Genomic DNA, 27,615 nt, shown 5'->3' with positions numbered 1-27,615 from the left:
CATTTAATTTTAAAAAATTATTTATTTTCAATTGTAAGATAATTGCTTTAAAATACTGTGTTGGTTTCTGCCATACATCCATGTGAATCAGCCTTAGGTATACATATGTCCCCTTCCTCTCAAACCTTCTTCTCACCTCCCACTGCATCCCACCCATCTAGGTCATCACAGGTCACCCTTTTGAGTTCCCTTAGTCATGCAGCAAATCCCACTGGCTATCTATCTATATATAGTAGTGTATATATATTTGACATACACTTTTATGAAAGGAATTGGACTATTTTTCCTCCCAAATGAGCAATGGACTACTAATAACTAAGTTCTTCCAAATAACTCCCAAGTAAATACTTGTTCTGGTATGTGTTCTGCCATTTTCAGAGACTACTTACTATCTCATCTTCATAAATGGGAATATTTATTATACTTGTTTTTTAGGTCAAGGAGGGAGAGTTAAAGAAAATCATGAATGTGAAGTTTGTTAACCATTTATCTGGAGCTAGAGATTATGACTATTTATTACTGGTACTAAATAGTATTCTTCCTATTATGGAAATGAACTTGATAGCTAGCTAATTTAATTGGGGAGATGATCATTTATCTATTGCTAAATAACAACTATCAATAACCTTTTTATTTTGCTCACACACTATATGGGCAGAATTCTGACAATATGCGGAGGGCTTGCCTCTGTCCCACACTTGTCTGGGCACTCAGTGGGGAAGATTCCAATGGCTGAGTGTGCCTGAGGTCTGGGACCTGGATAATCTAGAGGCTCCTTCACTCACAGGTCTGGTTTCCGGGGTGTGGTGCTGTGAAGGCTATGTCCAGCTGTACGATTGACTAGAGAACCTATACATGGCCTCTCTGTGTGGCTTGGATTTCTCCCAGTATGACAGCTGTGTTTGGAAGGGGACATTCAGAGATCAAGTGTTCCAGGCGACCCAGGGGAAGCGGCATGGCACTTTTTGACCTTGCTTCAGAAGGCACATAGCATCACTTTTGCCACATTCTATTAGTTGATGAATTCACAAGCCCTCCCAGGTTCAGGGGGCAGGGCATAGACCTTCTGTGTCCCTGGAAAGTGTGTCAAAGGACTGTAAGGCCATCCCCACTGCCCTCCTGTCCTTATAGAAGGTTGAAAGTGATGAGGGACAAACATGATTTCATTTGAAGATAGTTTGTCTGTAAGTTATTCTCAGAAGTAATGAAACTCTAATCTGTCAACATTTTAATATGACCAAGCAGGTAAAGTTTTTCATCAAAGGTGTAAAATTGCTGAAAATATAATCCTAGCTTTTAATCCTGCTAATCTTCAACCTTTACACTCTCAACTCTATGATAAATCTTTTTCTAAAAGAAAATTTAAAGGTCATTGTGGTGGTCAGGCACATTTTATTTTTCTCATATAGGAGTTATATCTTCCTAAGGTTTTTGAAAAAATAATTTATTTGTTTATATTTATTTTTGGCTGTACTGGGTCTTTGCTGTGCAGACTTTTCTCAAGCTGCAGTGAGTTGGGGCTACTTTCTAGTTGCGGTGTGTGGGCTTCTCATTGTGCTGGCTTCTCTTGTTGTGGAGCCCAGAATCTAGGGCACATGGACTCAATAATTGTGGCTTCCAAGCTATAGAGCACAGGATCAGCAGTTGTAGAGTACTGGCTCAGTTGCTCCATGACATTGGTCCGGGAAAGGATTGAACCCATGTCTCCTGCATTGGCAGGCAGATTCTTTACCACTGAGCTACCAGGGAAGCCCCTAAGGTTTTAATGAAGATTAAATTGTCTATTTTTAAAATGCTTAGAACAGAACCAAGTATGTATATTACAAATCCAAAATAAGTGCTTATTACACTTTAAAAAGGCTTTCCAGGTGGCTCAGTAGTAAAGAACCTGCCTGCCAATGTAGGAGATCTGGGTTTGATCCCTGGGTGTGGAAGATCCCCTGAAGGAGGAAATGGCAACTCATTCCAGTATTCTTCTCTGTCTCCCATGGACAGAGGAGCCTGGTGGGCTATAGTCCATGGGGTTGCAAAGAGTCAAACACGACAGAACGATTAAGCATGCACACATGCATGCATGCACACTTACAAAATGCTTGTAAATCCCTTTTAAAATGGCATAAGGAATAATAAAAGTAAATTATTGTTAAATCAACATAATATTTACCAATATTTGTACCATCAGGATTGTTACTATAATATTTCTGCAGATTTGATAAAAATGATTTTATTAATTTGTTTTAAAGGTCAAAATTTATTGTCAACTAATTAGTGATTCTGATTTTTATTTTTATTTTTATTTTTTTTTTTTTTCTGCTTGAGAACAGTTTTATTTTTTATTTTTTATTTTTTTTTAATTTTATTTTATTTTTAAACTTTACATAACTGTATTAGATTTGCCAAATATCAAAATGAATCCGCCACAGGTATACATGTGTTGATTCTGATTTTTAAATTACAATGAATATTCTTTCTCAGATCTGTAGTTACAATTATATTTCCAAAGAGAATGTCTCATTAATTTTCCAAATTGATCTCACTTATTTTTTGGAAGCAACAGCATATCATCAAACTTGTTCAGATTTATTTTTGATCATTTCTGACTTGTATTTTAGTTTTCTCAAATTTAAAGTACATTTTCTGAGGGGCCCCAGTCGAATGTTTTAAAACCTGAGATTATAGCACCTGGTGGCTGATGATGCTCTTCTAAACTTACTCAAACCAGAAAGCAAACTTATTTACATCTAAATGACCGTACTTTCTTTTGCTCAGTATCAAGCCTGCTGTTTCATTTTTATTTATAGTGACCTCATGCTTAGAGTACCTTGCATAAGTAGGAGTTTAAAAATTATTTGATAGCCAGGATGAATATGTCTTTTCTTGATGTTTTGATTTCTGAGTGAAGTGAGGATACTGAGGTTAAAATGTGTCGTGCATATTTTTTTAGTTATCACTTTCAGTCTAAGCCAGGCATATGGACAGTTCTGACAGTTAATTTTGTAAATCATTCAGGAATCTGACTGCTTTCTCAAAACATACCTGGGTCTTTCAGGCAGAAGTCTACAGGTGATTGCCCCTAGATGTTTGCCTAGAGATGATTTAGAAAATTGGTGGGGAGCTTTGCTCTTCCCCAGCTATCAAAAATTAACCTGCCAGAAATTTGCAGACACAGCAATGATATGTTAATGATTCTGCATAGGATTATTTTTTTTTTTAAGAAGTTGTCTATTCCAAATTTCAGAGATTCAGCATTTAGTATTTGCTAATTTACTTCTTTATTTGCGCTATGAACAGGACATTAATTATCAGGCTCCTTGACTGTCTCAAACCTCTAGAGTATTGTATTTATTGAACTCAGGTAACCAGCGTTCTGTTACTCCAGCGGTGAACATAGTTCTCATTTGCTGGGAGAAAAGAGAGGAAAATCTTTGCACCAACAACTTAACTCCAAGAGGGACTGTTGTCTGATTTCCAAACAGGCCGGGGAGTAGTACAGTGTCCTGCCGGATCCCCTTTGGTATTCATTATAGCATCCTGACTGGGTCACAGGGTGAGAGCCCAGAGAGCGAGAGGGGCCGAGGTTGTGATGCTTTGTTTATATGTTCAGTTCCACCAAGTCATAAATACATGTATGTATTTATGACTTAGTACACCATCAGAGCCTTTTATAAATTTATAAATTAAAAAAAAATCATTGCTAAAAATTTTATGTACTTTGTAATTAAAGTTAGCTTCAAATGCTTTGAGCTCTGAGGATCGAACCAGGTAATCTCCAAAGGCAGTTCTAAATCCCTATGTTTCTATAATACTGGTTATTTTTCTAAACTTTAGCCTCCAGTTTGATTTTTTACCTTTGTTTAATTTTTGGCGTAACCATTATTCTGATCAAAGTGCTGTACAAGCAATCAAGGTGCATTATCAATATTATTGGTTAAAACAGGACAGCTTTTTACCTTTAGCTTTTGCTGTTTTAACTACTTTTCAACCTCGTGCATTTTTTGTTTGCTTGTTTGTTTCATTTACAGGAGTTGATTTACATTCAGCATCTTCAGGTTTAGTCAAAGTGCGTGGTTACTCTTCTATCCCGCTTATACTCCCCATCCTATATAAGTATGTGTGTGGCTCAGTCCTTTGACAGTTTGAAAATGGGATCATAAACTCAGAAGCTTCAAGATCTAAGCAGAGAGTCTTAAACTGGGCATATATTGTGTAAGTGCTGCCAGGTCCTCAGATTATTTTACTAGAAACTGGAAACCCAGATTTTTACTGTTACACATTTTACCTACTTGGTGCCATTTGAAATGATTTTAAAACTCTGAGGGAAAAAAGATAAAAGAAATTAAAAGTGATACGACTTTGGAAGACCAGGTCTACTAGTCCTGTAATTTCTAAACCTTAAACCTTAAAAGGCACACTTTTCAGCTTTGTGCTGACTGCTACTCTGTTGTGAATCATTCCCCCCAGTAGACCCCTCCTCTGGGGCCTCTCCATTCCTGAGTGCTGTGTTTTACAAGTGTGAACTTGCCTAGGAACTATAATTATCCCTGGACTTCAACATGGGTTCCTCAGTAGTAGTTGCCATGCTTATTAAGTTTCTGAAAAATGTCTGTCTCCTGAACTAACATCAATTTCACAGGCATCCAGGGTTGATGCTGATCCTTAGGTCATCCTCACACTCAAAGCTCTTCCTTTTTACTAGTCACTTGTCTTTCTGTCTTACGAATCAACCTACAATGTTTTTCATGTTTTCTGATTTATTCTTCATTTTTCATAGTCACTGCCACTCCTGACTCAGTGCTCATCTCAGCACCAGTGATTGCTTTCATTCTTGTTATCTTTTCACTTCTGTCATTGTGTGCTCCTTCTTACTACTTTTTACACTCTTGCACTTTCTACGTGAATGGAAAAAATGGAAGGGATAATGTCAATAAAGTAACTTAAGTTGTAGCATAAATATAGCAACCACATGTTAGATTAAAGAAGGATGCTGTGGGTTGGTATTAGAATGACATTACCTGACCACTGAATGCATTTGTTTTTGGCAAATCAGGTTTGATATCCCATTGTTCTTCAACACAGACTTGCTCACTTTTGTGAAATTTTGAAAGTGGTAAGTTCTCAAGAAAAGAGCTTCTGTTCTTAGGTAGCTTTTACACACAGAAGTTACAGTATACACAGTATACTGTATATATTCAGTATACATAGACTGGTGCATTAGAGGTCCTGAAATGATTCAGCTGGCCCTCTTATTAAATGCTTTTTGGGTTTCTTTTACTAAACTTGCAGCATTTTAACACTCAGCTAATTTGCTTCAGTCATATCCAACTCCTTGTGACCCTATGGATTGTAGCCCTCCAGGCTCCTCTGTCCATAGGATTCTCCAGGCAGGAATACTGGAATGGTTTGTTATTTCCTCCTCCAGGGGATCTTACTGACCCAGGAATCAAACCCACCTCTCTCATGTCTCCTGCATTGGCAGGTGGGTTCTTTACCACTAGCACCACCTGAGAAGCCTTGGCTTGATTTTATTTCTGTACATCCCATTGTGAGGACAGGACTGTCATGAGTGTTCTCACCAATTGCCTTGTGTTGTTTAGTCTCAAAGTCACGCCCAACTCTTGTTTAGTTGCTAACTTGTGTCTGTCTGTTTTGACACCCCTTGGAATTGTATTCTGCTAGACTCCTCTGTTCGTGGGATTTCCCAGGGAGGAATACTGGAGTGGGTTGCCATTTCCTTCTCCAAGGAATCTTCCTGACCCAGGGATCGAACCCATGTCTCCTGCATTAGTAGGTGGGTTCTTTACTGCTATGTCACCAGGGGTAGGACTGGTTAAACTCAATCTTCTTTGCTTCCCTCTTTACATATCTGATAAGTTTAGAAAGGATGATGTTGTAGTTAGAGATGCCATTTTTAATTATTTATGCTTAAGAAGATGTGCATTATTGTTTTATGTCATCACTATTAAATACATTTATTTTTCATAACTCTGTTATGAAGAGGCCCTGTTATTACTGTTGTACAAATAGGAAATCAAATTGTAGGGAGTGGAAATTACTTGCCTGGATCACACAGGTTGTACATAATTCCTGGGAGCTCTCACTATTCACCATTGTTCTGTGCTGTCTGTGTCTCAGTACTTCATTTCTGATAACTCATGGTTAGTGTAGCCAGGTGGCCCCTGGTAAACAAGAAATCCTTTTCTAGCACCATACAAATCAATTCCTAATAAGTTGTTATGTAAGCTTTTAAAAGAATAATGTAAAATTCTTATGTCGATATCTTGAAGAATTTACTGTTCTCTTCTTTTGCAAATTGAAAATGCATTTGTCTGAGTCTGCCTGGTGACTCAGACCCCTCTCCAATCTTTTAAGTTCCTTCAAAGATAACTGCGTTTGTTGGATCTATTTTGCAAGTCCTTTCAAATAATCTGCTCTTTAGTCAAATGGTCTAGGAGATTGGAATACTTTCCTAGTAATACAGTATTTCTCAACACATTTTCACATTTTCTTACCTTTAGCTCTACTTTTCCTTCTGACCAGTTTTTCTTCTGCTCTTTACAGTCAAGTGATCATTCTGTGATAGAGAATTCTGAGGCAACATGAACATTAGTTGTTTGGCTATCTTTTAATCATCCTTTTAATTATTCTTTATCATTTATATCATTAATTTTAAAATGTATGTCTCCCTTGTCTTCATTTGTGGGTATTTGCTTATTGCTTTAAATTGTTGCAGCACATAGTTAGTATTTAGTTGTTAGAGAATTTAAAAGTAAATCAGAAGTTATTTTCCTGCCAAACTGAATAGAATTTACTAGAATTATGAGTCTTCTCTGAGGTAGTATCAGTAATTACAGACACTTTTTTCCTCTGCATGAGTCAGTAAAAGTACTCGACATTTTTAGGAACATCATATCTTTCAAGATAAATCTTCAAAGTTTAGCTTCTTTTGTTTATTTGTTTTGTATGAAGGAGTATTGTGAGTTAATCAACACTAAATCAACCTGAGAAAGCACATTTTTACTGTGCTTTGCTAGTGATTTACTTTGTGTTAATTTTTACCTTTCATTACTTGTAATCTAGAACAAACCAAGTTTATAAACTCTAAACATGATGAAGGACATCCAGGGTAGAATCACATTTTAAAAATGCAAAGCCAGCTAAGTGTGTCATGCATTTGACTATGTGTATTCTCACATCCTGTCATTTGTATTTATGGAAAAATCTTTATATTTGAAAACTAACTTTAATAGGTGGTGCACTGTTAAAGAATCTACTTGCTAATGTAAGAAACACAAGAAATGTAGGTTTGATCCCTGGGTCAGTAATGACCTCTGGAGCAGGAAGTGGCAACCCACATCAGTACTTTTGCCTGGGAAATCCTATGGACAGAGGAGCCTGGCAAGCTGCAGTCCATGGGGTCCCAAAGAGTCGGACATGACTGAACACAGCATATACATTAAAAATTCTAACATTTTGGTGATTACTTTTCTCATTTCTTCTGTTTCTAGTCTTTTATACACACAATCAAATTTTAATATGAACTGAAATATGAAAATTATAATAATTTCCAGCTGTACACAAAAGTACAGGAAAAAATCTTAATGTGCTTAGAGTCAGTTTCATTGTAAAATATAGTCTGTGCTTTTATTTTCACCTTTCACTATTTTGAATTCTTTGGCATTGAAATCCAGTATTTCCATGAGGTCCATGTTTCCAAGTTTATTCCTAACATACTTGCCCTCCTACAAATAATATCATAGTAGTTTACGATAGATCACAGAGTCAAAAAAGATCACAAGATCACACTGATCTTGGTCTAATTTTTTGCTCTGTTGAAAGAAATAAGAAATTAAGTTTGGCTCCAAATTTTGGAGAGAGGATAATGTTATTCAAACCAGTGAAGTGGCTCAGCTGTGTCTGACTCTTTGCTATCCTATGGACTGTAGCCCACCAGGCTTCTCCATCCATGGAATTTTCCAGGCAAGAGTACTGGAGTGGATTGTCATTTCCTTCTCCAGGTGTTATTCAAAACAATAGTTTAAATATTTACTCATGATATCTAATTAGTGCTATTTATAATTGTTATTTTAAAACAATAATATTCCTTTGGTATCAAGTTTATATTGTGCAGACCAGTGAATCTATTTGTTTACGGTCATAGACTAGGTATATATTTAGACAGATCTGTGTTCTTTGAACTTAGTTTTAGACACATTGGCTAGGATAGCTTAGGAATACTTTAAATCTATTCTCTGAGTACCAAATTTAAATAGTGGAGATAAATATTAAAATTAAGTTAGAAAGCCTCACTACTGATGATAACAGTCTTGAAATAAAAGTCAAATAAAACATTGTAATGCTCTTATGTTGTCCTTGCTGTTCTATAGTTATGTCATATGAACTTATTAAAGATTATTTCACTTTATAATATTTTTGGATCCATTTTTCTTACTGAAGGTATGGATGTATGTATGTGTGTGTGTGTACCTATGTGTACATGTGCATGCACACTTTTGGGCAGAAGGCACAGTGGTTTGTGGGGAAAATGCGTATGTGGTTTCAACTGCCTGTTTTTCTCCAAAGTAAGAAGAGATGTATGAACAGGTACAGGTTAGAGTCCTTTAAGGTTAGGGCTACCAACTGCCTGGGGACCCCAGGACGAATATTTTTGTAAACCTGAGTGTTACAATTTCTACCCCACCAATACTAAAATGTTGGTAATACCAAGAGATCTTGCTTATTAGCACTGAATGAACTAATGGACCAGGTCCCTTGATAAAATTTAGTCTTGGTTCCAGTAAAAAAAAAAAAAAAAAGCCCTTATAACATAAGAGGATCCCCAAATGAGGATATACTTCCCTCTATAAGCCTCCATGGTTTCGGTATTGATGATGATTTTTCCAATTGTAATGGAATCTTCATATTGCTCTTGCAATATTTAGGACCCACCAGAACCCTGGGGTGTGTTAGCATGTGTGTTACATCATCCTAATGTGGTTCATGTGGCCTTCAGATCAAGTTTTTGATCTATTCTGGGATGTGTAACATTGGGGATATTATTTTACCTCCTTGATTTCTACCTTGTAGAAGGGGATTACAAATAGTAACTGCTTCTCGATTATGTTAAATAACAGAATGCATATAAAGTGATTAGTTCTGTATCAGGCACATAGTAAGCACTTAGTATTATTGAAATCAACTAATTGTCATTGACACTCCTGAGATGTTGTCAGACTGCTTGAAGAGTAAACTTACAGTACTATTCATAACTATTCATTGTAGACCCTAAACCTATAAAATTAGTGTGTCCGTAACAGTAGGTAAGGTGTTTACCTCAGGATTAATCATATATTGTTCTTATGTGAATATATAATAAACATAAAGTAATTCAGTTTTGAAATATAGATAGGTATGTTGGGTATCACAAGTATTAAAAAAAAGCCCTCATAATGGCACCCCACTCCAGTACTCTTGGAAAATCCCATGGACGGAGGAGCCTGGTGGGCTGCAGTCCATGGGGTCGCTAAGAGTTGGACACGACTGAGCGACTTCACTTTCACGCATTGGAGAAGGAAATGGCAACCCACTCCAGTGTTCTTGCCTGGAGAATCCCAGGGACGGGGGAGCCTGGTGGCCTGCTGTCTATGGGGTCGCACAGAGTTGGACACGACTAAAGTGACTTAGCAGCAGCATACCTCATATACTAATACTTTGCATTCTTAAATCCTATGTCTAAGATAAGAACATACAAATTTGGGCTTTCTTTTCTGTCATGCCAAGATTTTTAAGCATTCCCATATTTGCCTGATTCGCTCCCAGTATCACTTCAGGCATGCTTCTTCATCAATTGAATTTATTTCAAAACTAATTAATGATATATTCCAATAAAATCTTTCACCAGCATCCTCCCATTCCCACCATATTTAATTATTTTAAAATCAAGACAAATAACAATTTGATATAAGATCATCACTATTCAGAACTGGTCAGGCTTCTTCCTCAATGTAAGCAACTCAGCAAAGCAGTTTTCCTCACAGCCTGGAGTCTTGCAGTTTTATCCTCAGTGTTTGTGTTGCATAAAGTCTGACCGAAATGCAAGTTAGTCCTTGTGTCTCACTGACATGATGACATAAAGGAGAAAAATGGCATAATTAGCTTTTTGTATCTTGTACATTTTTTTCTTTGAACATATTTATGTTCTAAAACACTCACTTTCATTGGAAATATATGAGTTTCTGTTATAAAGCGATGCAAATCAATGCATACTCAAATAGGTTACCAAGATATATGCCATTGACATATTAGATTTCCTCTTTTCTACAGTTTCAAAAATCATTACTTTATGATTCAATTTAGAAAACATCTGAGTAAGTACTTAGTATCTAACATTGTGCTAGAGGCTTCAGGGATTTGCAAGGAAGTATAAATATGCTTCTTGCAATCAAGTAACTTCCATAAGATGTGTATGATTAAATGTTAAAATATATGATGAGCGTGAAAGTGAAGTCATTCACTCGTGTCCGACTGTTTGCAACCCTATGGGCTGTAGCCTACCAGGCTCCTCTGTCCATGGAATTTTCCAGGCAAGAGTGGGTTGCCATTCCCTTCTCCAGGGGATCTTCCCAACCCAGGAATCAAACCCAGGTCTCCCACATTGCAGGCAGATGCTTTACCTTCTGAGCCACCAGGGAAGGCCATGATGAGCATCAGATCAGATCAGTCGCTCAGTTGTGTCCTACTCTTTGTGACCCCATGAACCGCAGCACGCCAGGCCTCCCTGCCCATAGATATTAATACCACACAAGGTCAGAGTTGAAAGAGATCAGAATGATTTAGATATTTGAAGATGATTTCATTGCATATTAAACCTGTAAATTTGTGAAGCTTATGAAGAATATTGGAAAACTGATAATGGTTTGGTTGTTTTATACTTTTTGGACAAGAGATAGACTAGATAGAGCCTCAAATTTTATATCTTCTACCAAAGCATTTAGCTAAAAACTGTTTATAGAAGGAAACAAAATGTGCTTTTCTGTCTATTATTTTCCCTGGGCATTTCTTGATCTACTTGTTAATAAATAATGAGGCTTAGAGACAGTCTAGTACTTGATGGCAGAAGTGGAGTTAATGGTAAGATCACAGGCTTTGATGTAAACAATGTGATTTTGGCTCTTAATTTTGATACTTACTACCTTTCCAATTTTGGAAAACTTATTTAATATCATCATGTCTCTTTTTTCATACATAAATAGTATTTCATGGTAGTTGTGAGAATTAAGTAAGTGAAAAGTACTTAGCAAAAAGTCTGGCACACAACACACCTCAACACATACAAATTTAGCTCTATGTTAAACTAAGAGCCTGGTTTAAGATCTTTGTAATTGTATGAAACCAGATCTGGTTTTTTCATCTCTATAAAGAGAACAATAGTGATTTACCAAGGTGTTTCAAAGGATTGGAAAGATTGGTATTTTGAGATTGGCCATGGAGTGTGTATGTATGTGCAGTGGTGGCAGGGAGAGAATGTTTTGCCATAGAAATTGATAAACACATCAAATCAGAGATCCTTATTTTTTTCAAGAGTTGACTTATAAGCACACTGCTGGATAAAAGAAACATATGATTAAAGAATCACTGTAAAAACTATGATACAACTGTAATGCAGTGTTTCAGTTTAGTATTTACAAGGACATTGAAACCAGCCAGGAATGTCAAGGAAGAATATCTCCTTTGAAAAGAAGTAATGTCTATATTGAGGATTTGCCGTGTGATAAGTGAGGACAATAGTTTCTGAAACAGAAGGAAATAACCTATGTGAGGTTCTAAAGCTAAGAGAGAATTGTTCTTTCAAACAGCTGAGTTAAGTGGGGCTTGGTCTTAGACTTCTATGGAGATAGAGATGTTAGGAAAGGAGAGGTCGAAGAAGTAAAATAAAGATCGGGGAAGGACTTAGCTGTGGTTAGAGGATTGACTTTTAATGTTATTCCATGTTAAAGTATAATAATCCAGCCTTATTCATGAGAATCATCTTTATAATAGCTATGAAATTTATTATTTGCAATTTTAAGCAGTTCCACAATCTGTGGTAATTCATAGCCATCTATGTGGTGCATTCACCCATCTCTACATAATTATGATCTATTTTTCATTTTTTTGTATTATGTGTTTTATTTTTTAAATGGAAGACTTTATGAAATTAAATATATGCATATCTGAATTCTACCTGATAATATTAACTCTCAAAATTAGAAAATGAAGTTAGTTTGGTATGACTTTCCTAGGAACCTCTGTAAGTGGTAATTCTATTTTATACCTGTTTCATTTTTGCCAGGAAGAAATATTAACCTCAGAATTGTGTTATTTCTGGGCTTCACTCTTCTGAAAAAACTCAGCTAATGCTTTCTTTCACATTCACTAAAGAGCATATTAGTGATCACCACTGTTAGATCTTTAACTAACCTGGGCTGCTTCTTGCCTGGCCAACCACCCTGAATTAAAAAAAAAAAATAAATAAAAGTCTGCCTTGGTTTCTTTTCATTATATTTTGAATTTGGAACACTAGTTTCTTCCTGATCATATGTATTTTATAATAATTTTACAAGCATTTATCTTGTTATAGAAAGGAGAAAAAAAAATAAAAGTGAAGGACTTCTGTCTCCTCTAATTTTGCCCTACTTTATACAATGCCACCTATACATCAAGAACTAGACTTCTTGTCTGTTTTATTTTGAATAATAAGGAACCAGTTCATTATTTTTGTCCTGTGATGCACTACCACTCTTAAAAACTTCTATGACTCAACCATAAAGGAGTGTATCTTTTAAAATATTTCTGGAAAAATGATCAGCATATCAGCTGTCAAATGGTAATGCTAGGGAAGATTTAAAAAATAGTGCACAGATGTATTAGGAACTGTGCATATTTAGATGAGTTTGAAATGTAAAAGCGGGGATTCCACATTTAAAGTTTCTGAAAATTGTTCAGTGCAATCTTGATATAAAGAGTCATTGGGTAAATTATTAATTCCTGGATGGCTCAGTGGTAAAGAATCCCCCTGCCAATGCAGGAGACTCTATTCCTGGGTCTGGACAGTTTCCTGGAGAAGGGAATGTGTACCCACTCCAGTATTCTTGTCTGGGAAATCCCATTGACAAAGGAGCCTGGCAGGCTACAGTCCATGGGATTGCGAAAGAGTTGACTTAAGACATGACTTAGCCACTGAGCAACAACACCAAACTGAAAAGTTAGGTAAATGTAAAATCATTGCAGAAACAATTCATAGTCTGCTTTCTGCTGTGTTATTTTCCAAGTAAAGTATGTACCATTTTGTTAGCATTATTAAATGAAAATAATTGGAATGAAATCAACAGTATGCAATATATTATTTATAGGAATTGAACTTTGTAGTAAAGATATCCCTAATTTTCTCAGAGAGAGGGGATTTAAAATAGTTTATTAATTCACTTTGATATTTTGAAAAGTTAGGAAATTCTTAAGAGGAGGAACCTTGTGGTTGGGGTTTAATCTTTTTAAACTTATCTGTAATTAAATATTAATTTTAAAACACTTGTCTTTATATATAGTACCTTACGGAACCTGGAAAATCTGGTTTCTTTGAATTTTTATGTATAGTTCTAGCTTTTCATTTTGCAGGAAGAAAAAATACTGCTAAAACGTTTCATATTTGGATGGAATATCTGTCTACTCTGAAGTGCCAGAAAAAGCCTTAAATGATGTGTGACGTGCTGCTAGTCATCTAATGAGGCATTCAGTGCAATGTGATTATGACTACATTACATGGGTACTGTGGATACTAGTTTCTCAAATGAATCAAAAAAGTTTCCAGGGCCTGCAAGTACTGAAATAGTGCTGCTGCTAAGTCGCTTCAGTCGTGTCCGACTCTGTGCCACCCCATAGACGGCAGCCCACCAGCCTCCATGATCCCTGGGATTCTCCAGGCAAGAACACTAGAGTGGGTTGCCATTTCCTTCTCCAATGCATGAAAGTGAAAAGTAAAAGTGAAGTTGCTCAGTCATGTCCGACTCTTCATGACCCATGGACTGCAGCCTACCTCTGTCCATGGGTATTCTCCTGGCAAGAATACGAGAGTGGGTTGCCATGCCCTCCTGGAGGGGATCTTCCCGACCCAGGAATCGACCCAGGTCACTGGCCAACAGCAGATGTAACGGAGAGAGCATTGTAATTGTGGATAAAATAGACTGTATTTGTCCATTTAGGGTGGACTTTTACTTATTTGCTTCAAGATAATTTTGACTTTCCTTGAAATAAATGGAAGTTATAGACTTGTTGGTATCTTTTATTATCCATGTAGTGTCTGCATGAAAGAAGAAGCAAGTAGATTTCAGGAAGTTTCCATAGCAGTAACAGATGCAATCAAACCGGCCAATATTGGGAATTATTGTTCCATAAGTAATTGTGGTTGGTTTCTAACTTTGATTTTATTCAGTCTAATAACAAGTATTGCTCTAGAGATAATTGTTGATGGTTGCAGACACTGATTTCATTCAATTAAGCTGGTAACCTTTTTAAGAAACTGCCTGGGAGAAAGCCAAGAATTCCAGTCAACTGATTTCTAGGGGAAGTGAATTGCAGTTGTCTTAGCCTAGAAAATGTTCCAGGTAGACCACAGCTGTGTTAATTAACCTTTTCTTTAAACTACCTTCTCTACACAGAACTCCAGATGAGCAACATAGCTGAGGACCATGTTATCTGGATTCAGATTTTGCTCAGAGTGATTATAAAGTTGGTAAGACATTATAAAATATGTTTGAGACATATACTAAGAGTATGAAGGATGGTCTGTCTTTGTAAATCACATCAAAATTCAGATTCTCCCTCCTTTCTTCCTTTCTAAAAATCACTGATGTGTGTATTCAACAAAAGCAGAACCAGTGTGTATTATACAAAGATTTGCTTTCTTTATGTCAAATTATAAATCCATAATGATAGATAATATGGTTGGAAGACATTGGAAACCTGGTCTGACATACTTTTTCTTAATGAAATGTAGAATTATTGGAATAGTATAATTGGCTTATGACTAATATGGACAATACTGAAACTTTGCTGTTTATATCTTTTTTGTTTCCCAGAATGGGAGAGGAAAAAATACTTTGTGTTGAAAGTATACATTATATCTGGGGAAAAATGTTTCTTTAAATAAATGAAGCCTTTTGTGTAGGTACCAATGCAAAAGTCATAGGTCCCAGTGACCATGTGTGTCAATAAAAGGCATTTATGTGTCGTAGCTACACCTAGTCATCTATGAAGTTATATTGTCCATCAAACTAGTAAAAGGCAGGGAAGTATTAATGGGATTCCACAACCATCCATCCTAGCCTAGGTAAGGTAGGAAGAAAACTGAAAAACTCTTCAAAATATACTCATTTGAGTGATCTTTATATACAGAATCAGTTCAGTTTAGTTGCTCGGTTGTATCTGACTCTTTGCGACCCCATGAGTTGCAGTACGCCAGGCCTCCCTGTCCATCACCAACTCCTGGAGATCACTCAAACTCATGTCCATCGAGTCGGTTTGAGCTAAGTTTTATTAACTGTATCAACCTGATTAATATTTTTATATTTTTGAAAAAATAGAATCTACCAAAGAACAAACTTGCTAAAAAAATATTCCTGACATTGCTGTTGATACTGGGTTTTAGTAGATAAAGATTCATCATCTGCTGATGATATTCATGTTCACAATTAAAAAGATTATGTCCAAGGTGATTTTGATTGATTGACTTTTCCCTGGCTCATGGCCAGGGTTGCCGCATATGTGTATGGCAACCCACTCCAGTACTCTTGCCTGGAAAATCCCATGGATGGAGGAGCCTGGTGGGCTGCAGTCCATGGGGTCGCTAAGAGTTGTGCACGACAGAGCGACTTCACTTTCCCTTTTCACTTTAATGCATTGGAGAAGGAAATGGCAACCCACTCCAGTGCTCTTGCCTGGAGAATCCCAGGGACGGGGGAGCCTGGTGGGCTGCTGTCTCTAGGGTCGCACAGAGTCGGACACGACTGAAGCGACTTAGCAGCAGCAGCAGCAGGCTGTATCTTTTAGGTTTTGCTCTAACTCATGACAGCAGCAATTATTTCCTATCTTCCTGGGCTGAATAAAAGGAGGAGAGTAGTTAATAAGGTGACTTTGAACAGTGACAGAGGAATGTAGTGGGTATATGTTATGCTGTAAACAAGTTCTAATCTCTGTAAGAGTTGTAAGTAATATAAGATAAAAAGTATAAATCAGGAGTTTTTACTCGGGGCGGGAAAAGTGAGATAATCGGCTAAAATGGACAAGTTTTGAATTTTACTAGCCTTAAACATGATGAGAAGTTTAATTCAAACTGGCTTTTGAATTAAAGCAATATAGCATACTGTGGGGGTCAGTCAGTTCCAGTAAGTGGGAGGTACTGGCACACATAGTAAGATAATGTGAAAAATTAACTACAACCCAAGATTTTTGACCTTCAGTGCAACTTCAAAGTTGAAAGAGATTAACTTAAAATAATGATCTTTTTAATTTGCATTTTGTATTTTATCTTTTCCTTAGTTCTTGCAAAAGCACATTGATGCACATAGATATTTGGGATATTATCTATAGTGGTATAAAATTAATAAGGAATTTTATCATATTACCTTTTTAATTTTACATCTTTTAGTCTTTATGTGTTTCTAGAATTCTTTTTTGGGCAGTTACAATTTGATAACAAATCCAAAAGTAATTTGTAGCATTTCAGGTTAAGTTTTTATTTTGTAATGAATCCATTTTCAGAAAGTTTGTCTGATCTTCCTCCTTCATGCCTCTGCTAGTCGCCTGGCACAACTATATCCTAAAGGGCTTGGACTCGATTCTTCACGTTTTTTCTGACTCAGGACTACTTTAGAAAGAGCTCTGTTTTCTAGGCTTTTCCTGTGCTTCACTACAATATTACCTTTAAAAAGTGCATTTAGGGATACTTTAGAAAGATTAAATTGTACTCATACATATTCATAAGGCAGAATAAAGAGCTGACTCTTATTTGGGGTGACTTTTAGAGAGTAGGGATTCTAGACTCTTAAGAAGATGCCATTCAGTTTTAACATACTTTTGTAGGAAAGGAGATTTGTTATATATTGCTTTGATTCACTAAATCTTTACTGGATGTTTTTGGACATATTTGGACAAGCATTCATGACTGGAAAATCCCATTGGTGGAGGAACCTAACGGGTTACAGTCCATAGGGTCGAAAAGAGTCGGACACCACTGAGTGTCCAAACACATAGGCTCGTGTGAACTAGGACAAGCATTTGTGGGCAGGGAATGTTCTACAGTGGATTTTATACTGTGATTTTTCTTACATACAATTTACAGACTGTTCTAAAAATATAGCGATAAAGATTCTCAGGAAGTAGTTTTTCTACTATAGTCACTCATTCTTATAGGATGAAATAGTTTTATATATAAGAATAATCTAATCATTCCAAAAATATTCTATGCTTGACAAAAATTCTATGGATCCGAATTGGGGCTTCCCTGATTGGCTCAGATGATAAAGAATCTGCATGCAATATGGGAGACCTAGGTTCAATCCCTGGGTTGGGAAAATTCCCTTGAGACAGGAATGGCTACCCACTCTAGCATTCTTGCCCGGAGATTTCCTTGGACAGAAGAGTCTTGTGTGCTGCAGTCCATGGGGTCACAAAGAGTCAGATATGATTGACACTTTCACTTTCACATTGTTGTCCACTAATTAAAGTAAGCCATAGGCTAGTGTCAGTGCCTTTGTTTTTAATAATAAAGTCATAGAAACATTACTGTTGTAGAGCAGTGGAGAGTTAGTGTTCAGAATTGTATGTTCAGTGATGAAAATGTCCTGGACTATTGCTAATAAATGAATTCAGTTTAGTTTTGAATAGTATTTTTGTAAATATTCTTCATTTTGATGTATTGTATTTTGTCTAAGTATTATAATTCTGAGCTCAGTAGCAATTTTGATATGTTGAATGCCATGTTTTTAAATACATTTAAAAGATTGAAACAAACTCAAACAAGTTACATAAATGAAAGCAATTGCAGTTCTTGTTGAAAAATTAAGGTTTCAACTCTGTTGGAATATATTTTTCATAACCTTTTCTAAAAGCAAACACCCTATACAATAAATTACTGGCATGTGATATTTAAGAGACATCAATCAGGATTTCATTTTTTTTCAGAGAGGGTCCCAGCTGCAACTTAGCATGAATAAAAATCTCTGTCCCTTTCCCTCAGAAAGATTTATATGGTTCAAATATGAGTTATATAGTGAGTTCTTATATCACCACTGATTATCATTGATCTCAGAGACTGGCCAATCTGTAGACTTCTTCCTCATTTCTGCTGTACAGTAGGCCTGAGAAGTTGAGGCAGGCAGGATTTTATTCATTTGCACGTAGAGGGTCAGTTTTCTTATCCTTCTTTACCCTTCAGCATTCCAGTACAGACTAGAAAGAATATTTAAAGTGAGTTGATATCAGCTTGGTAAAAAAGAAAAATACTGTCCGTCTACTAATACCATGGTTCAATTTAAAAAAAAAAAAAAAAAGTAGGAAAAGGTGTTTTCTTTTCTCTGTCCCTCTCTTATGTACTTGCTCACAGAAACTGAGAGCTACTCAATTAAAAGGCAGGCTGAACATGGACTACGTCTCTCGATCTCTTTCAGTAAAGCGTTGTCCACCTCAAATTTGGATAGGGTGTAGAATATTTTAGTTGTCTTCACTTTTTATTTTGCTACTTTGATTCAAGTATTGTAATTATATGATAAATAGTGTACTGGTATTTTTGGGGAGGTATTGATTGAAATGCTTTTGAAAATACAGACTATTAAGTAAATTTTGTGGAAGTATATGAGCATGCTCTTGGTCCAAAATCTTGGCAAGAAAATATTGATAACTGATTATTTAAATTATGAATATGTATAATTAGTGGCCAACATGCCATTTTTAAATGAGCCCATGTAAATGTTTGATTGATTTCCTAAAACATGGGCTTCACTTTTTAGTCTATAACATTTAGTTTGCTTTTGTTATGAATCCAATGTATTAACTGATCCAAATGGAAAAAATATAAGTAGTTAATGGAGAAGTTAATATTGCTTCAGTTCTTTTGAAAGTTATTCATATTTTGAGTGGTGTTAACTTCTTAGTGTAAAAGTCACAGCCCTAATATTCCGATTTTAAATCATTGCAGGTATTCTCTCCTGAATTCAGTTTTTCCCTCTTTGTAGATGCAGGGTAAAGAACTTCATCCCAAGATTAGCTATCTGTTTTTACTTGCTGATTAACCCAGTTTATATCTTCCTACTATCAGGTATGTTTTAGTCTAGGGTCTAATAAAGTATATAAGAATTTATTGGACTAAGCTGTTTTGAGGGAGGTAAATTCTATGGTTTAAGGAAGATATTTGTATATCATAATTTCCTGTGGAAATGCCCTGTGAAATATTTAACATCAAGTTGCTAGCATACCTTTTTAGTACTTAGTACTAACAGCCTCCTCTAAAGAAAAAGAAATGGCCTTCCTTTTCTTTTTTTCTAGTTGTGTGTGATGTATTAAAATATGACCCATATTTGGGAAAAAACATTATGTAAAATTAAATGTTAGACCTGTAGTACATCATTTATTAATTGGCAAGATAATTTCTTGAGAAACACTGCTACAATACTATAGAAAGTGTGACCGAGTTTCTCAGGTAGCAAAAACTATCTTAATTCTTTAAAACAAAGGACATTTATTTGGAGAGCACTCTTGGGAAAATGAATAATTTTGTCAACTCATTCATTATTTGCCCTTTATACTTAGGGCTTTAAGAAGTGAAATGCAGGTGATAGTATATCCACTGTTTCTTGGTCATTCAGATGGTAACTTGTTCAATTAAAAATTCTTGTTAGGTCAGACATAATGGATTCTTGTTGTTACTTTAGTATTTATTCAATGAAAGGGATCAATATTTTGGGCCCGAGGGAGCTACATGGATAAGAGACTCTGCAGTAAGTCTCTCTGTTCATTATAAACTTTTGGCTGGCAGGTGCAGTGTCTGCTGTAGGACTTATTTTAATTAGAAGATCAAGGTGGAATAAAAATTCACATATTCTTTTTCTCCCTTTTTAATAGCACATAAGCTTTGTTAGTGCATTTTACATTCTCCTCCCTGTTCTCTTCTGTGTGTGCTCTTTTTAGAAAGGATTTCTAGAAGAGAATTTGAGAACAATAGATCTGATTTTGAGAAATTTAACTATTGTGCATTTGAACTCTGTACAGAGCCCATTTGTTTCAAGTTTAAATAGATTAAATCTTATCGTGGTAATGTACACTCTGGTGGTACCTGATAGGTAGAGAAGTAATCATTCTTCATTAGCATAGTCACCTTTGCCAAGTTTTAAATGTATCTTTGTTTAAATTTAATGAAACTGATTTGTGATTTTTCTGAAGCATGGCATTAAATAAAGCTATAATAAATTCTATTTTGCTTTGCTAGTTGAAGTACTTTCCAAATATGGCCTAATGCTCTATTCAAGTAATAATGTCATTTGCAGAACAAGCTGTCAAATTTGACTTGCTCTAAATTTGGCAAGAGCCAGTATTTAAAATATTAAACCAAAATGCAAGTCCTTGCCATTCTGCAGCAAAACCTTACTCAGACCATTACATTCAATCTAATAGATGATTTATTAACTTGCCATTTAATTCATCTAAGTAAAAGATTTAAATGAGATCATCGATCTGAGTGCTGGCACGAACCTTTCCAAATCCTTTAGTTCTGCTCCCTTGTTTTACAAATGGAGAAACTGAGACCAGGAGAAATTAAGTGGCATGCCTAAAATTACATAGCAAATTGTTGCCAAGAAAACCCGGTTCCCTCAACCGAGTCTTCTTTTTAAAACATCATGTCAAAGAGATTGGTTGCTGTTTATAAGAAACTATAATGGTTTAAAAATTATTTATGTGAGGACTTCCTTGGTGGTCCAGGGGTTAAGACTTTGTCTTCTAATGCAGGGGGTGTAGGTTCAATCCCTGGTGGAGGAGGTAAGGTCCCAAATGCCCTTTGGCCATATATAACCAAAATATAAAGCAGAAGCAATATTACAACAAATTCAATAAAGATTAAAAATGGCCCACATCAAAAAAAGAAATATATAAGCCAGTTTGTCTTCAGATCCCAATTTACTTAGAATTACCACAGTACAAATAATTTAGACATGTGCAGCTTGCAAAAACCATCATATTTAAGGGTCAGAATATGTAAAGAATAAATGTTAGAGGCCCAGAAATGTTAGGTATACCCTATAAGACTAAATTTAAAATTATAGGCTCCTGAATGCAGGGCCTCTTCCTGAGTGCAGGTTTACTTCCATGTCTTTATAAAAGAAAACCTTTAGGGTTAAAATTCTAACAGGATGTTGTATGACTGATTAAATTCCATAAAGGCTGAGAATTTGAGAAAATTTTACTGTGACTAGCACCAATATTTCCCATATGGGAATCACATTATTTGTATCACTTTTCAGTTAATATTCTTAGTAAGAAAAATATTGTTTATCTGACATTAGACATTCCTGGAAACATATCCTTGTCTAATTGTGAAGGTCCTAAGCAACGTAGGAGAGTGGCAGTCATAGTAGTTTAGATTTGCTTGTGAGATAACACTGCATCAGAGGAAAGAAGCTTGAAATACAAAGGCATTTGGAGAGGTTGTCAGGAAATTAATGTTACCCGAAGCGTGTTTTTATTATTGCTGCCAATAGGCAGATGAAATGTAAGAATGGCCAAGAAAATCAGAATGTCCTAAACACCTGCCATTTATAGCAGCTAATACAGTAAGAAAGGAAGCATTTCCTTAAATATGGAATCGAGCTCTTGCAATGCCATGAATATCTGATATTATTTGAATGACTTTTCTGATCACTTCCTTCATTGGCTACAGTTATGTTGAAACTTAATTTTGGAAGACTTGATAATGGTAGGTGACAAATTCTTTTCATATCATGTGTATGGGAGATGATAATATTTGTATGGCATATGCATTCCTAGAAAACTCCATCTCGTAATAGACTGTCAAAACCTGGTAGTTAAAGAAAATAACAGAAAAGCAGTAGTGGTTATTGAGCATCTCTTATATGAGACGAATATGAACCCTTTTCTTGGAAAGTGATAAAGATGGGTATCAGTGTTCTTTTCCTATAAAATTAATGCTCAAGAAATACAGCTAAGAAGTAATAGAACAATAATTCAAATCCAGGTGTTTAGTATCCAAGTCAGGACTATATAAACTCAAATGCCTTTAGGAGACAAGAATGTAAAATGAAACTGAAATTTATATATGTTGTAAATCTTTGCTCTTCACTGTGGTATTATATTGATTGTCCAAGTCCTTGATCTTAGACAAAGATTTGACAGAATTGAATGTTACCCAGTATGACAGATCTCTCAAATGAGGTCATACTACGGCATTAAGAAATATAATTATCCTAGGGCTTTTGGTTTCTCAGAGTAAGTATTGTTTAGGTTTTATTAGTATTTCAGATATTTAAATAAATGGGAAAAGTTTGTGAAATACAATCTATCGTATGTCCATAGCACTTCATGCACACATCATTGTGAAGTAGGTCTTTCTAAGATTGATTTTGTGGCATTTAAGAAAAGAAAGTAAATTACTAAAATCAGAAATGGATACAGAAACAGAGAAGCCTACTCTTTTCTGAACTCTTTGCTGAAGGCAGCTGCACTGCATCCCATAGCTAACTAATTTATGGGCGAGTATTCACTGCTTTTGAGCTTCAGATTATTCAGAAGCAGCAATCAAGGCCAGCCCAGAATTAATGTGCAAGTGACCTTTCTCAGAACTGGGTCAGAGGAAAACATCACTTATCATTGGAAGAGGTAGATTTTCAGATGTCATGAACTTCTCTTGCCTCTGTTTGAGCTAAATGGTAGAAGGGTTTCCCTTTCATAGATGTTCATTCTCAGTAGAGAATGAATGGGTGATATAGATCCATCTAATTCTGAATTGTTGCTGTTCATTTGTGTGACGTTTAATGCAAAGCCATAGGGAAGAAAATGATGTGTCCATTTAAAAAAGGACTTTTCAGTGCATATTAAATTTACCATTAGACGTGAAAATACATTGTTTTTTAAGTGCTTGATATTTGTGAGATCTTCAAATACAAGAACGAATTCAGTCAAGTCCAGGTAGTTTGAATATGTGGGAATTATTTGGAACATCTGATTTCTCTAAGTAACGGTGTCTCATAGGACACTAAAACATTTAACTTTCTCATATAAATTAGTGCTTATGCTAAAATAGAGCTTCTAGAGTTTCAAAAATGATATAGTTTAAAATTTTTGTGTTCATTTTTTTGATTTCTGTGACAAACTTAAAATGTTAATGAAAAAAATTTGCCTGGAAGCAGAAGTATGTTCAGAAGTCATGATTTAAAAATAAGCAAAGAGAGTGAATCTAAAAAAAGGGGGAGGTAGGGTAATAACTTACATTTTTCAAATGAAATTAAAGTAATTCATTGGTAAGATTAATGTTGCATTCATGTGTATAAATCAAATATCTGTGTAAGCCTTGCATTCTGTGTAATGAGGGCTTTGGATAGATTTTACTTTTTAAACAGCTTTTTAAAATTAGAAAACAATGCAGTCATGATTTTCATGAAATAAAAAAACAAAAAAACCTGTTCTAACATTTTTCCAAACAGTTTGGGATACACTGCTAGTGAGAATACTACAGACTTTTAAGTCTGGCCTGAGATGGTAACTAAAACCAACATGGATACAGCTATAATCCTAATTAATACTTAGAATGAAAAGTAGATTTTGAATAACTTTAACTGTCAGTCATATTGAATTTATTTTGATATTATTAAGATAGGACTCTTCATTTAAAGTAAATTAGGGAAATTTTGTGTAATCAAATGCCCACTGAAGAGCATTCAGACTGCTGTATATCTATAAAGTATATTCTTCATAGACAGTAAGTTGAAAATAAATAAACTTTGCTCTAAACTATTATGTGGTATTCTGGAGTGATCTTTTGGGTTGACAAAGAAGTTCCATAACATCTTATGGAAAAACCCAACCAAATTTTATGGTCAATCCAATAATATATTTTGGATTCTATTGTCTACTGTCTAGATCTGCTTCCTTCCCATACATGCTAGCTGTTTGAGTAAGTTACTGTCTCAAGTCTCAATATCCTCAGCAATATACAGGAGATAATGAGAAAAACTACTTTTGGCGGGACGTGGGGCTGGAATGGAGAGGGGAATGGCAAACCACTTCAGTATTCTTGACTTGAGAACCCCATGAACAGTATGAAAAGGCAAAAAGTTAGGACACTGAAAGATGAACTCCCCAGGTTGGTAGGTGCCCAATATGCTACTGGAGGTAAGTGGAGAAATAACTCCAGAAAGAATGAAGAGATGGAGCCAAAGGGAAAACAATATCCAGTTGTGGATGTGACTCTTGGCAGAATTAAAGTCCAATTCTGTAAAGAGCAGTATTGCATAGGAACATGGAATGTTAGGTTCATGAATGAAGGCAAAGTGGAGGTGGTCAAACAGGAGGTGGCAAGAGTGAACATCAATGTTTTAGGAATCAGTAAACTAAAATAAACTGGAATGGGTGAATTTAACTCAGATGACCATTATATCTACTACTGTGGGCAGGAATCCCTTAGAAGAAATGGAGTATCCATCATACTAAACAAAACAGTCCAAAATGCAGTACTTGGATGCAATCTCAAAAACGACAGAATGATCTCTGTTTGTTTCCGAGGCAAACCATTCAATATCACAGTAACCCAAGTCTATGCCCCGACCAGTAATGCTGAAGAAGCTGAAGTTAAATGGTTCTATGAAGTCCTACAAGACCTTCTAGAACTAACACCCAAAAAAGATGTCCTTTACATTATAGGGGACTGGAATGCAAAAGTAGTAAGTCAAGAAATTCCTGGAGTAACAGGCAAATCTGGCCTTGGAGTACAGAATGAAGCAAGGCAAAGGATGATAGAGTTTTGCCAAGAGAACACACTGGTCATAGCAAACATCCTCTTCCAACAGCACAAGAAAAGACTCTATACATGGACATCACCAGATGCTCAATACTGAAATCCAACTGATTATATTCTCTGCATCCAAAGATGGAGAAGCTCTATACAGTTAGCAAAAGCAAGACTGGGAGCTGACTATGGCACAGACCATGAACTCCTTATTGCCAAAGTCAGACTTAAATGGAAGAAAGTATGGAAACCACTAAAGCATTTAGGTATGACCTAAATCAAATCCCCTATGATTATACAGTGGAGTGACAAATAGATTCAAGGGATTAGACTTGATAGACTGAGTGCCTGAAGAACTATGGTTGGAGGTTCCTGACACTGTACAGGAGGCAGGGATCAAGACCAACACCTAGGAAAAGAAATGCAAAAAGGCACAATGGTGGTTGATTGTGGCCTTACAAATAGCTGTGAATAGAAGAGAAGTGAAAGGCAAAGGAGAAAAGGAAAGATATACCCATTTGAATGCAGAGTTCCAAAGAATAGCAAGGAGAGATAAGAAAGCCTTCCTCAATGGTAAGTACAAAGAAATAGAGGAAAACAACAGAATGGGAGACTAGAGATCTCTTCAAGAAAATTAGAGATACCAAAGGAACATTTCATGAAAAGATGGGCTCAATAAAGGACTGAAATAGTATGGACCTAACAGAAGCAGACTATTAAGAAGAGGTGGCAGTAATACACAGAAGAACTGTACAAAAAAGGTCTTCATGACCCAGATGATCATGATGGATTGATCACTCACCTAGAGCCAGATATCCTGGAATGCGAAATCAAGTGGGCCTTAGGAAGCATCACTATGAACAAAGCTAGTGGAGGTGATGAAATTCCAGTTGAGCTATTTCAAACTAAAAGATGATGCTGTGAAAGTGCTACACTCGATATGCCAGCAAATTTGGAAAACTCAGCAGTGGCCACAGGAATGGAAAGGTCAGTTTTCATTCCAATCCCAAAGAAAGGCAATGGCAAAGAATGCTCAAACTACTGCACAATTGCACTCATTTGACATGCTAGTAAAGTAATGCTCTAAATTCTCCAAGCCAGGCTTCAGCAGTACATGAACCATGAACTTCCAGATGTTCAAGCTGATTTTAGAAAAGGTAGAGGAGCCAGAGATCAAACTGCCAACATCCCTTGGATCATCGAAAAAGCAAGAGAGTTCCATAAAAATGTATACTTCTGCTTTATTGACAACACCAAAGCCTTTGACTGTATGGACCACAACAAACTCTGAAAAATTCTTCAGTAGCTGAGAATTATCAGGCCACCTGACCTGCCTCTTGAGAAATCTGTATGCAAATCAGGAAACAAAAGTTAGAACTGGACATGGAACAGCAGACTGGTTCCAAATAGGGAAAGTAGTATGTCAAGGCTGTACATTGTCACCCCGCTTATTTAACTTATATACCAGTACATCATGAGAAATGCTGGGCTGGATGAAGCACAAACTGGAATCAAGATTGCGGGAGAAATATCAATAACCTCAGATATGCAGATGACACCATCCTTATGGTAGAAAGCAAAGAAGTAAAGATCTTCTTGATGAAAGTGAAAGAGGAGAGTGAAAAAGTTGGTTTAGAACTCAACATTCAGAATATTAAGATCATGGCATCTGGTCCCTTGATTTCATGGCAAATAAATGGGGAAACGGTGGAAACAGTGACAGACTTTATTTTTGGGGTTTCCAAAATCACTGCAGATGGTGTCTGCAGAGATGAAATTAAAAGACACTTGCTCCTTGGAAGAAAAGTTATGACCAACCGAGGCAGCATATTAAAAAGCAGAAACATTACTTTACCAACAAAGGCCCATCTAGTCAAAGCTATGTTTTTTCCAGTAGTCATGTATGAATGTGAGAGTTGGACTATAAAGAAAGCTGAGCGCTGAAGAACCGATGCTTTTGAACTGTGGTGTTGGAGAAGACTCTTGAGAGTCTCTTGGACTGCAAGGAGATCTAACCAGTCCATCCTAAAGGAAATCCGTCCTGAATATTCATTGGAAGGAGTGATGCTGAAGCTGAAACTCCAATACTTTGGCCACCTGATATGAAGCATTGACTCATTTGAAAAGACCCTGATGCTGGGAAAGATTGAAGACAGGAGGATAAGCGAATGACAGAGGATGAGATGGTTGGATAGCATCACCAACTCAATGGATATGAGTTTGAGTAAACTCTGGGAGTTTGTGATGGACAGGGAGGCCTGGCATGCTGCAGTCCATCGGGTCACAGAGAGTTGGACATGACTGAGTGACACTGAGTGACTGAGCTTAGTGATGAAAAGTACTTCTGGGGGTGGAGTTGGGCTAGAATGAGGTAGATGGTGCATGTAAATTCTTAGTACAATTTCTGGCATAAATGTTAACTCACTTATTGTTTTGTTTGCTGAAGTTGTTTTTAACAGAGTAAGGACACATGTTGATGCACTCAGAGCCAGATTTTAGTTTCCTTTGTTGAATTTATTTAATTTGGAAAGGAACATAAATATTTAAGTATGACCACTGTCATTAGCCCAAACCTC

At 36.2% G+C, this 27,615-nt stretch overlaps 1 protein-coding gene across 9 annotated transcripts in view; it reads left to right on the top strand.

Moving 5' to 3' along the window:
• ADGRL3 (adhesion G protein-coupled receptor L3) overlaps positions 1-27,615 on the top strand; it is a 955,586-nt gene that overhangs the window by 56,507 nt on the left and 871,464 nt on the right. For 2 of the 9 annotated variants that reach the window (XM_044945842.2, XM_044945843.2), the window contains exon 2: positions 14,691-14,764. The exons of the other annotated variants lie outside the window; for them this stretch is intronic. The gene's annotated coding sequence lies outside the window, so the exon portion shown is untranslated. The remainder of the gene's footprint in view (positions 1-14,690; positions 14,765-27,615) is intronic. 9 annotated transcript variants of the gene reach the window in all.

Source organism: Bubalus bubalis, chromosome 7 (assembly GCF_019923935.1).
Source record: "Bubalus bubalis isolate 160015118507 breed Murrah chromosome 7, NDDB_SH_1, whole genome shotgun sequence".
NCBI classification, from domain to species: Eukaryota; Metazoa; Chordata; class Mammalia; order Artiodactyla; family Bovidae; genus Bubalus; species Bubalus bubalis.
Note: the sequence above shows the minus strand (reverse complement) of the source record. Positions and strands in the feature narration are given on the sequence as shown.